Here is a 13,259-nt window from a genome sequence, read left to right as displayed (position 1 = left end):
ACAGTACACGTTGACGCGTCATCATACACCCATCCAAACCGTGCCACAGTAGGCTAGGACCGAAAAAGAGGATTGCGTTCGTTGGGTTTTTTGTTTCGTTGGCTGCACGTTTGGCTGCTTCGGTTGTTGTCGTCCCACTAGAAGGGATAGTGAAGCGGGGGGAGAATTCCAAGGGAGTTCCTTGCGGAGGCTATGGTCTAATTGTCCAGCTTGTAGGGCTGCTGTTTGGTCAACTCTTCAGAGCAGCACGTTGCAATGTAATCGGAGACGTGGGCTTTACCCAACCGAAATTTAAGGTCCCGATCAGAGGTTTCCAAGGTGGAAGGTAGTATCTCTTCCCGATTGTCAATCTTGATTCCAAGTATCATCGGTTGTAGGTCAATTGAACCGATGCTGCACGCTAATGTTCCAGAGGCATAAATACCAATAAACGGAAGATTCGGATTCCATTCGCCAGCCGCGAGCCGGCACTACTACGAAGTCGCGTGCGCCAACTGTCAACCCAGCACGCGGCGAAAGAGCACCCGTGGAGCGATCCATTGCCCCTGTGTGAGCGAGACTGCGCTAATCAAGTAGCGCGCATGGGGTAATTAAAATTTATTCATCGCCGTCTGACGCGCGCACGCACTCGTACTACATTCCGATGGTTGGATTTTGACGAGTGGGTACCCACTTCTCTTAAAAAGGGGCACTTGACTCCCGCGTTCGTTAATGGGTTAACCAATAGTGCCAGGGGACCTCGTGCTCTTGAAGCTGCTCCGATAACATCTGTTTGTCATGGAGGATGTTAGCGTTTTGCTGTTGGTCTTCGTGTTTCCTTTTTACACTGTCGTAGCAGCCTACTTGAATGTGCCGAGGACATATGATGATGATGTGATGATGTGTAGAGCACGGAAAACCATAATTCCCTCACGCGAACGTGCTTGAGCAGCTCGCCTACAGCTGTAGCGGAATCCGGCTTTGCTGCTCACCTGTTTCGGCTCCACGAGCTGTGGGAGCATCTTTGATGTTCGGTGTGAACAAGATGTGAGGATGTCACTGTTTAATTGGGCATGATTGTTGCGTTTTTTTTTTGGGGCATTTTTTTCTGAATGTTCTCGCAGAGACAAATCTCGCCACTTAACAGACTTTTGGGGAACGCATGTAATGGGCAACACATGCTTTCGATCACGCCTCCAGAAAGGTCAAAGCAGTGCGCGTGTGTATCGGAAGCTGAAGGGTTAAGTAAGGGAGAGTTTTCCGGAGAGTGACAGATTGGTTTTTTTCTGGTACAATTAGACACAAGTTTGGGTTGTTTTTTTCTTCCTCCGTCGGGTTGAACAACACAAAGAAGCTGCATGATGCGCAACGGCCGGTTACGTAAGCTAGGCATAGAACGATCGACATCATGATCGACACACGATCGGCTAGCGGCACCACACACAGGGGTGATGAAATTCAATTAAACTGCCTTCAATTTGATGAACCTAGAATGCGACATATCACGCATCGCCCAGCACGATCGTAGGCAGTCGGTGACGCGATGATCTATGCCGTCGGTGGAGAATAAGGGGAAAAAAACAAACACGTAGGGAATTGTGGCCCATTGTGGCAATTCGCCTTTTCCAGCTCCCAGTTGGAAAAGACAAAACCGAACCGAGTGTGGGTACCAAATTAAAGACAATAATCTTTATTTTCCATCATCTCGATGTCGTCCGGGTTCGTCGACGTCGATCGGCAGAAGGGTTCCGCGAGGAGACGAACGTTCTTATGTTTGCTGATGGGACATTCTGTTCGCCCGGCCGGACAAACATAGCATTCTTCACTCCATTCGGACCAATTAGCGCAAATTGCTACTGATTACAAACACTTTATGTAGGTCGATTGACAACCGAACAGAGGCCTGGGCACCGGGTGGAAACGCCACGGCACGAGGGAGTCCCCATGTTTGGATCGGTGGACAACTCGGGTGGCAATTGGGCATGCTTATGTTACCGATGTAACCAGTTGCCCACCCGATGAGTGGAATTGATTTGTGAAGCGCATCAGTAAAGATGCCGCCGACCTGGCCGGTGTTGGCGTTTGCTCCGAACAAAAGGTAATTTTTAATTTGCAAAACTTCTTGGTTAAGACGTCGTCATGTCTCGAAACTATCGTCTTACTAACTGCCCATCGTGAGGCAAATCCCAAGAAACGACCCAAAACATCCTTCGCCCCCCTCGAAACGGAAAACATCTTAATGATGTAACTGATACTCTCCTTAGACACGCCGAATCAGATGCAAGCGGGATCCCTATTCTGTTGCCGTGTGCGCCATTTTTAATGAGCAAATTTGGCAAAACCCGCCATGGACGGGGCCCGTTGCTGTGCAATGGTTGGTTTTTGCTTGCGAAAAGTATTAAAAAAGTTGTCTTTCTGTAAAAAGAATGCTGAGCAGAGCGAAATTTCGTGCCATTACCTTGGACGCTTTGGGCAATCGCGGTAGAAGGATGGCCACGGTGTGCGGAGGACAACCTCACATCAAAGACATTTCGCAGTTCCGCATACAAGTCGGATTAGGCGATCCATTAAATAATGTACGGTAATAATCCGATGATGATGAATTTTCACTCCGCAGCCCAGGCGGCAGCAAGTCACTGAGTTACGGGAGTTGCGAGGGTTTTAAGCCGTCAAAATTGCCTTTCTTTGATGCATGATCAGTTCAGCGCTGCAATACTATTGCTTTTCGTGCACGGGGAATGCCGGGAACAGCGCCATAAATTAGCTTACATTACCCAAAACATCTCCCGCCGACTCCCGCAGGCGACTCCGCGCGATCATCATCTCGGCGCTCCGCAACGCTCGATCGAGTCATTAAGCACCGTGTCAGCGAAATATTTATTGTGCTTTTATTACCACTTTCTACTGCTACTGCTATGGGCACCGAAATGCGGGAACCATTTCTCCCTTCGATGGTTAGATGGATGAAGGGGAATTCCAGCTGGCACGACATGCGACACGTGGTGAATGGGTGTTTTGGTTGCCCCCTTTCATTTGGCCCGAACGCTACCGAGTGCCGTAGTCGGATCGGGTTCGGCTTAATGATGGTAAATTAAATGCCACGCATTGATGCGTTGTTCTTTATGCGCGCCGTTGTGCCGTATATGCATAACAAGAGCGCTTGCACTAGTCCTTTCTTGGGAAAAAGTCCCCCGGGGGTGGGACGGCCAAAAGGGAAAGCGGTGTTTGGGGCCCTTTTTCTCAAGAACAAGAGTGGCTTCTGCTGGGCGGTGGGTGTTATCGATGGAATGGTTTAAATTAATACTATTAGAGCAGTTTGTAATTGGATGCTTCGCGGAGGTGGTGACTGCGTTAGTGCGATAGGGGCGACGCTCATTGCACTTGCACTAATAAAGCATGGGAGCCAGCACTAATCAACCCACCCCCAACTGACTGTGCAACATAGCCAACATGGGTGAAAAGTGGAATGTAAATAAAGAAATGGGTATTAAAAGGCCATTCATTACAACACGAGCGATGAAAAACAAGCGCGGTTTGTGCTACTAGTTTGCGCCTGTGCTTATGCAATCCGCCATCCATGTTGTTAGTATTATCGTGTTAAATGCGGTAGGTAGGACTCAGAACTCATGAACTAATGTGTTTAAACATTGCATAAAGTGCACCAGTTCGGTATTAGCCTTTGTACATATTGAACCACAAATAACTCCTGTTCTACTGTAATCAATTTACTATAATTTACTTCCACACAGCACTGCTGATTGATTCCAGGTTTCAGGATCGGTCGATGCACCCACTCGCCACTCGGTACTTAATTTATAATTAATTTCCCTTAACCAATAATTCGCCCAACACTTTTCCCTGCCCCGAAAATAGCACAACCGTACCGAGCGCCATTTTGTGGCGGCAATATTAATTCCGCGTGCAAACAAACAAACAGTCCCCGTTCGTGCGGTCGGTCCCTGTTGTCCATCTTCAGCAACCCCTAAGCCACCCCGCCGAGGGGAGGACGGCTAACCGAATGCATTTGCCGTAATTGGCAAAAAAGGTTCGTGATGGCTTCGGGGAGGTGCTGTGTGTGTCAGCGTATACGCGCGCGCGCAGCCAAGAAAACGGACAAAAATCTCACGCAAACCGAAAAGTAAATCTTTACCATTCGGCACACACCCAGCCGTCCGTCCGTACTTCACCCACGGCAGGATCCCCGATCCCCGATCCCGTGCATTTATCCATCAATTAATCATCAATCGATAAACGTTTGTGTTGTGGATGCTGGCCGTCTCGGGTCCACCTTCAGAGTCCGGTACGGTGGGTCTGAAGTATTGCAAAGCTTGATGTTCGTTTTTTTTTGGTATAAATTTGTGTTGCTCTGTTGCCGGTTGCCTGAATCAACCAATAAAAGATAGCGCACTTTATTAAATTTCATTGGCATGATGAGTCGGTCCTTCGGTTGGGTGCGCGATTCTTTGCCCGTGCGCGTCCCAAACCGCTTCGCGGGCAACTCCGATCCCACCTCCCCTCGAACAATGACCGCGATGATCGTAAAAACAAATATTTGAAATGTTTTATTGTTTGCCCCGGTGCTGATTGCACAACTGCCATTTATAAACTTTGCCAGCCCGTGCGGGTTATCTTCTACGTGTGCTTTCGCTATGTCGCGGTGTGGGTTTCAGACGGCGGAAAAAGGGATTCCTTTGTAGCCCGATGTCGGGTGGTCCATCGGTCAGGAGTGAGTCAGGACAAGGCGCACATCTTTGTGTAAAGTTTGCAGGGAGTCGGGGAGTCTATTTGGCTGCAAGTTAGATCTTAAAGTTTTTTGGGGGAAAAACATCCCAAAGAAACCTTCACGTCCTATTGTGTGCTGCGTGGAGTTGACTTCGGTGACTAGATAACTTCAAGACAGCTGTCAGCTCGTTTGAAAGTCTCTGGATGGGCTACTTCGATTGGGTTTCTCTACTTTGTTTGTTAAAAATCAACACCACACACCACCCAGAAACACATTGAGACAACAAATGTTTGGCGAGGTGGGGTGGTGTTGGAATGCCCAAAAGTTGTTCAGGACCGATGGGCGTTTACTGGCCGTGGCGCATTGGTTCGCGTAGTGCACGTGTACGTGGTCGTCGCGGTACCATTCTGGCGATGGTTGTTGATGGCGATGGCGGGAAGCCATTGCAAAAGGAACGGCGAGGTCGAAGCAGGCGGCGGTAAACATTGTGATTGTAAACGCCCTCTTGGTGTTGCTGATGATGCGCTCTTCGCCGTCGTTAACCTTCCGGCTGATCTCGTCCGGCGGGTGTAATGCGGCGAGTGAGTTTGCCATACTCCGGACAAGGGCTGACATTTCCATGTCGCACTTGCACTCCAGCAGGTCCAGCGCCATCCTCCCCAAGGGAGGAATGTTTGTTTCTTCGCTTTTTGGGGCCGATCTCGCGCACTGTACATCGTATATTCCGCCCGCATTGTGGCGGTGGTACACGAAGTCAGTAGATTCCCATCAGTGATATATTCATTACATGTAAACCGTGGTCGGTTATTGCTGTTTTTAAACCGTTTTCTACTACTGGTGCAACCATGAACATGGAACGTGCTGTTAGTGGTGCTGCAAGAGTCACAATCCTTTTGCCAACTGTAAACAAGTGCCGAGTGCTGCTGTAACAAGGGGTTTTCGTTGCAGTCTATTGGAAATTACGTCTTTTGGTCTTTTGGATACTTTTACATCTCACTCGCGTAGTTGGAGTTGTTATTGAAGAGTGTTGGAGGAAGATTAGACAAAGTTACCAAGGAATTCTAGATTTTAAAATTTTAATCACAGCCATCTTACAGACAGAGTCCTACAATAGACTTCGGCGGCTTAATCAATCAGACCCACAAAGAATCGACAAAGGAATCGAGACATGATTAATTTTTGACTTTATAACGAAATAACCATACCCTCAAAAGACATTGGAAACTGAGAGGAATCATAAAAGTTTATTAGAAAAAAACCGTCTGCTTCCCCGGCTAAAGGTACACCAGTTCAACAAATTACTAAGCTGCTCAGCAAATTGACGAATTCTGTGCGAAGAATCAACCTTTTTACAAAAACTTCCCCGATTCCAAATCCAAAAAGGGTAACCATAAAAACAGCGACAAAGGAAGATTTTGACTTTTCAATCTACCTACGACCACCCGTGACGCTTTATGCTGTGAGGTATTGATGGTGTGGCCTAATGTCGATGGGGTATGGTTTTATCCATCCGTTTGTAGCTCCCTGTTTTATCTACACGCACGCAGTCGGTTGCAATTGACGAGTACATTCAACTAAAGCTGTCCGTATTATCCGGTTAATAATGTGGCGCGGTTATGGATGATGCGAGATGAAATAATCGGCATTATTTTGTGGTAGCAGCAGGTTCTGGGTTTGGTGAAACTTTGGTCGCTTTGATGTTGCTGTCGATACGGCCAAAGCCGTTCCGGGCCATTAGCCGGAATTCCAAGCGACAGTTGTTCATCAGACGATCAAACGTCAAATGGTTCACTCCCTTTTTGCTGCGTTGCACGCACGATGCAGTGGTAGACAACGGAGCGAAAAAAACAAAGCAACCCTCCGAACAGGTGTAATGTACGGTGTAGCGGTTTAGAAGACGATTTTCACTTAATTTCAATCAACCCGTGGCGTCGGAAAATGGGTTGATTTCCGCGTTTAAAGTGCATTTCGTTTGAGGTTTTCGCACAAACCACTGGCAACACGCAACCCTCGCTTCGCTTCGTTGTTAATTCCGGAAAGGTTATGTTTACGTTGGAAAATTGTTCTATTCGGTGGCGAAATGTTACGTGGAAAACTATTATTTGGCCCGCGTGTGTGTGAATTCGATGGGACCTCCAACATGGGGTGCATTTTTTATGAAGCCGGCAAGTGTATTTCGTTGTAAGTTCATCTGATTGCGGATTCCCTTTCCGGCTCCGTTACGGTGGTTTCTTGTTTGACGTTTGACATTTGTCGTTTGCGGTTAGTGCTCCGGGGGGCACTGATGGGTAATTTATTAACGTGATTAGTGTTGTGACCGATCAGGCCTGGTATTCGGAACCAGATGGGTGTGATGTTGTCCGGGGGTGCCGTGGTAATGGGTGATTTATGATTATTCACCGAAGATAGGCTGATAACATCAATTTGGAAGAGGAAGTTTTGTTATTCAACGTCATCGATATGTATCTGGATCTAATGATGTATTTGCTTCATTTTCTGCTTCTCTTTCAGGAATCATCTCCAAAAAGTACGTATAAATGATAAAATTCGTGTTTTGTATCTAAACTCAGGTTTAAGTTGCCTGGAAGTCACAAAAGAGCGCTTAGGTTAAATACAATTTATACTAGTGACGATGACGATGTCGCAGACGATGTCCTTCTGCTTTACGTAACACTGGCTGTTGCAAAGTTCCATTACCACAACCCATATGCATCTAGTCCGTGTATCCAGACGCTCTGTACTTAGTCAACATAGATCGATGATATTAGTCAGGACGATATGCCAGATGTGCAATCTTCCTGCCATAATTACTCCCGCACTGCAACGAACTGTCACGTACTATCACGTACACTGTACTGTTGGTTCAAGTAAAACACATTGTGGCAAATTACACAAACGTACCCTTTCCTGCCCAAAAAAGTCACGCATGTCCTCGAAGACGGGGTATTTGAACTGATAGGGAAGCTGGCAGCCAACTGGCACTGATGCGGCACAAGTATGCGGTCTGGAATATCTCATCCATCGCCAATCTTGGAAGCAACGGGTATGCCTTGGTGTAGTTGTTGACGATGGGTTTGCTGTTTGCTTTGCCGAACCCGAAAATGCATCCCCCGGTTCCAATGGGAGTAGTGGCCTTCTCCCCTGCACCATTCTTGACACCGCCACAGAAGAAAGTGACACTAAACGGTAGGCACTTAGCTCGTCATCTCGTGTCAGGGGCCGCACGGTTGCTTCCGGTAGAGGTTACATAAATGATGCTAATATGAGATAATGCTCTTCGGCTTCCGGAGCGACAAGTCCAGGAGTTCCGTCGCCAAATCGTAGGGTACCTTCTCGAAGCATCACCACTAACAGTTTAATGGCATCCGCAGCATCATATCCGGAGCGTTAAGGGATTATTTCGACGGGGGAGACTGCTCTCTTGAGAAAACATGTCGAAGTGCCATTCTTTAGGGCGAGCCTTCATTAAGCAGGTTTTGCCTGGGATGCCGGCCATGGATGGGTGAGCAAATGTCGTAAAACAATAATTTTAATCACGGGCAAATTGCTAATCATAATGATGGTAATCGGGTGTAAACCCATATGTCTGCGCTGAGGGAAATGTGGCGGGAGTATGTGCCGAACCCAACACGTTTCAAGTGCCCAACGTGTGTCCTTTTAAAGTTTCATGTTTGAAAAGAATCTCATAAAACGTGCTCAAGTTGCTTGTTTTACAGCACGAGGCCCGGGATGGAGCAAAAGTTTCGGAGCACGGCCGGAACGCATGGAGGTTGACAAAACAATTAAAATCAAATTAAAATATTTAATTAGTTGTCTTGTTTCACCACACAAAACGCTGTTGGGCGTTCGAGGTTTGATAAGGCAGCCGGTGGAACAGTGTGCAGCACCGATGTGTCGTGATAGCGTCAGTCGTTAGGGGCGACAGTTGTGAATGACATTTGGCGAATTTTCCCGACGATAGTGTGAAAAGGTGTTCGCCGAAGAACTTTCGACTTTCACCAGGAATAGGTGGGCGATAATGCGGAAATGTTAACACCTGTCACCTGGAAAAAAGGGGATGAAAGGACCGCATCCCGTTATCGGGGACGGTTGGTTGAATGAATCGGTCGCAAGGTAAGGTACGCTTTTCCCCATTTTTCATCTTTTGTTAATTTTAAACAAACGTTTTTTTTTCTACTTTGCTCAAATTTTAGCATCCGGTTACATTTCGACACCGGGTTACAATAGCAAACGTGCACGAAGAACATTCGTACGGAAGAGTCGTTCAAGAGCGTTGCCATTCCGATATGTCGTTAAATCGACCGTAACGGGTTTGATACCGAGAGAGCGAGAGAAAGATGGTGCGGTCGACTCTGATTGTCGTTTGCGTATTTTCGTAAGTCGACATCGGGTGAAAGTTTCGTCGCTTATCTTACACGCAAAAGGCTTTCCAGGTTAGTGCACTTGGAAGGACTGTTTGTTGCAATTGGTCCCGACGGGTACGGCATTCGTGAAACATCCGAATTGGACAGTTGGAGATGGTCGGTGAAGAATTTTTCGTACCACGAATGATGCTGTTGGAGGATGAAAAATATCTGTAAAGGACACACACACATAGTCGAGGAGGTCCTCAGGGATGGAGTACCTTTTATAGCACCCAACAGCAATTCGATACGGCTGCTGTAAAATGTTCTTTTGTCAATGAAAATCGCGTAAAATGTTACTCCTTTACGAGTTGATTGGATCGGTCGGATCAACTTCACCACAAGCATACATACCGCCATTAGTCATTGTCCAATGTGTGGTTCCGTTACCGTTCGCTACATGCCAAAAAATCTAATCTCACCGAGTACGAATTATATTTGGTGCAAACTTTCAACACACGCAGAGAGCCAAAAGGACAATGAGGTAGGATGTGGTCGGGGTGGTGTGTCCAACAAAAAAAAAATGTCCCTACAAAATGCGACTGCAAACAGTGTCGCGACAACACGGACAAGCTCGCAGTGTAAATACGCGAGGTACTTTAGTGGTAGGAGAGAAAACCAGCGGAAAAAAACATCGCAACCACACCGACGAATTCCCGGTGCCGTTTGGCGTTACAAGTCATTAATCTGCGCCCGACAGACAATACCATCGACAGGTCGGAAAGAGATTCCTCCCCGGTCGGGAGGCAGAAAGGTGTGGCACACGATTTTCCGCACCGCATTTTGTCACTTCATTTCTTTTTTTCTCTCTTCTCTCTGTGTTCCTTTTCGTCCTTCGTCCTGTGCCCGGCAGTCCTAGCGGACTTTGGCGGACAGCGAAACACATGTTTTTCCGAAACGCCACCATCAAGGACACCGGAAGGTGATGGCGTTCCAACCCTCATCCAGCAGCTGGGCAGGTCTGTTGGCCGAGAAACCTCGCAGTTCTTGGTGGGGATGACTGCCGGGATGCTGGGCGGTTGGCCGTTAAATGAAATTATTTTAATTCGTTCTGGTGGTGAGCTTCTGGTTTTTGGCCCGATGGTGTGTCTATTTTTTCGGCCATGGGCACTGTCGGCAGTAGATATAGTCTGCACCCTTGCGCCAGTTTTCGGTGACAGCGAATCTAACCGAGGGTGGAAAATTTGCTTGCCTTGCCCGGCGGTTTTGTTTTATTCGGTCCGCTTTTTTATTGGGGTGATTATTGGCTTAGTGCTGCGGTCGAAAGGCAACACCCCGGATCGGTGCGTCAGGGTGGAGAAAAGGTGTATATTACGACTAGACGGTAGATGCTGGTGGTGTTACTGAGTGCATAAAAAAGCGGATGATTGTCTGCACACGCACAGGGCGAGAGAAGTGCAAATCTTTGTGGGATGCTGTTTAGGCGGAATAGCGACACGGCGGGCACTGGTAAACGGTGTATCGACCGTCCAAATTTGCGTCTAGAATAGAGTTGTTTGCTAGGTGGCTTAGGGTCTGTTACACGTGGCACTGTTTGGCATCGATTGTGGTACGGATGCGTGAAGTTGAAGGTCGTACAGCCACACAGTGCAGGGCGAGAACTTGACATTGAATCTGTCCCTTTTGCAACATCCCGCCAGCTAACGGTCGTCCGGAGAGTGTGATCGTTCTTATCACGTGGTAAGTTCCATGGAAAGATCATCCCCGTGACAAGAGTATGGAAAGTCTATTTTCAATAACATCTCTCTTTACGTTTTTGCCAGACAACAGTACAATGCGTACGTTGAAACGCATTCATCAACGGCTTTCAGCGGGCCGAACCGGGCGAGGGCCGCAATCACTTTTTCATTCGAGTCATCAGCCTAGCGTCGAGCATCGATCAAACCGGCAACGGAAAGGTTTTTTTTCTAATCGAACAATCGAATGTGCAAACGAACAAGATGAAACTTTTATGCAAAAAACCCCATTTACCCTGTGTCCCACATGATCCGGTCACATTCATCCGATGCCGGTGCCGTCGCTGATGTATCCATCACTAATGTCACGTATGAAGCAGGCCAAATTGAATCGCGCGAGATCAATTTTCTAACGCATATTACTATCAATATCGTAGAAAAATGGACGATGGCGGAGAAGGAAGGAGATGGGAGTGTGCGGTGATGCCGGGCCGTGTCCGACACCTTGCACGATAAGGAGGTCAGAGCTATAAAACCCGGACCTTCGTAACGTGTGTGGAGTGCAGCGGCGGCACAATGCTGTTGTACCGCGGGTTTCTCCATCGCCCGAAAACGGTTCGCAACGGTTCGCCATAAACATGGCGGTGTATATGAAGGGCGACGCAGAGCACATGGCCCTGGAATTTGCAGCGCGAAGAATGCGCTAGGATGAAATGGGCAGGTCGACGGCAGGTCCAGCCGCGGCTAGAGGCTATCATTAGCGATCAATACTTGTTCGTACGGTTCGTTAGGACGTATTGGGAAGAAATCAATCCAACGATCGTCATTCAAGGGAAGGAGAGACGCCCGTTGGTGTGTGGATTTTGCACGCAAAAATCGAATAAATGAGGTACCGCGGCGTAATGTAATAAAAATAACAATAATCTAACGTAATGGACACTGACAGGCTGGGTGGGATGGTCCGGTGCGAGCACGCTCGTACACACTCTCCACTCACCGTCGAGGTTGTGGCTGGCTAACACTGAAGAGGTCAGGCTATACGGTGCAGCAGCTATAACCTGTACGCGACTGTGTCGATGGTGCTTGATGCGCTTCGTCACCATCAACCAGGCGGCATCGTAATAGGCTCTAAATAGGGAGATCTCGTTGTGTCTCGTTGGGCCTTGGTAATGTTGGGAATGAGTTGTACCTTCATCGGAGTTTTGCATCTGTCCAACCGGTCGAACTGTGTAACTTGTCCGATTTAAGACATCTTCGTGTTTTGGAAACTCTTGCAGTAGCCAACACTTGGGTGGCTCAAAACCCAGTCAATCCCTCGGACATCTAAATACCTTGAAGGCATCTTGCGAAACAAAACGATAGTGTCCAACATATTGCCAAAAGTAGATATATTTCGCATGTTGTTTCTCTCTTGCACTCAGAATAAACATGTTTGGGGACGGCCTCAATAGGCGTTTGTGGGTTTTGCAAGCTGCTTGTCCACTAGTACGAAATGCACGGAAAGAATGCTATTGTTTGACAACCTCGGTGGAATCGAATGCAATTTCAACTAGAGAGGTTCAGAGCCCCGGACGGAACTAAACAGAGGTATAGGATGAATAGTGAGGATTGAAAAATCTATTACCATGCGGCAGGATGGTTATAAATAAGCGAAGAGGACAGTAAAAAACCAGAAGTACTACACAAGGTTCGGTTTTTGCTGACCATCGGAAGAGAAATGGCAGAGAATTTAGCTTTAGCGTACGCGAAGGGTGAGCCCGAGTCACCGGAGGGTTTCATCGAAGTACACCAAAATCATCCAAATCAACGGCTCTCCTGTCCTGCCCCATCCCTGATGCGAAAAAGCGTTCCTGCCGGAGGGACGTCGTCGTGGGTCATAAAACCACCGTAAATTATGGCGATATTGAGCGTAGCAACGAGTTTTCGCAAACGATTGGTGTAATAAAGCAGTAAAACGATGTCCGAAGTGCCTCCGTTAGGGAGGGGTCAACCATTCGACGGTTGGGATGTCCATCGGGTTTTATTTTCTCGGTGGGTGGAAGCGAGGTCACATTAAACCCCTCACCGTGCCAAAAGGTTGTGATTTTGTGCTGAACACGTTTTTTAAAAATTCATGATTAGAAGAGGGGTTTTTTTTCCATAGGGAGGGCGAGTGGTTTCATGATCGGCCTGCGACAGGTCATGAGCCGGATTAAATTCTTGATCTCTCTGTTTTGCAGTGTTACAGCTGGTCGAGGGGTTTGGATAGAGAAACAGAGAGAGAGAGGAGAGGAGTCGGAAGGGACAGGGAGGAAAATTAATTTTCATACCAATCCTGGACGGTGTTGCGTTTTGTGTGCACCGTGTGTGTATGCGAACCATTCGTTCGTACTGGTCGTACCGTACCTCCAGTCAGGCCTCCAGTGCCTCCAGAGCGCAATGTCGTAGTCAAATCTCGTTAGACATTCCGGTCGTGGCCTACCGCAAAAGAATATATCT

At 47.7% G+C, this 13,259-nt stretch overlaps 1 protein-coding gene across 1 annotated transcript in view; it reads right to left on the bottom strand.

Moving 5' to 3' along the window:
• LOC128709893 (nuclear receptor subfamily 2 group F member 1-B) overlaps positions 1-13,259 on the bottom strand; it is a 70,903-nt gene that overhangs the window by 1,123 nt on the left and 56,521 nt on the right. The gene's annotated exons all lie outside the window — the stretch shown is intronic.

This window comes from Anopheles marshallii, chromosome 2, assembly GCF_943734725.1.
Source record: "Anopheles marshallii chromosome 2, idAnoMarsDA_429_01, whole genome shotgun sequence".
In the NCBI taxonomy this organism is placed as follows: Eukaryota; Metazoa; Arthropoda; class Insecta; order Diptera; family Culicidae; genus Anopheles; species Anopheles marshallii.
Note: the sequence above shows the minus strand (reverse complement) of the source record. Positions and strands in the feature narration are given on the sequence as shown.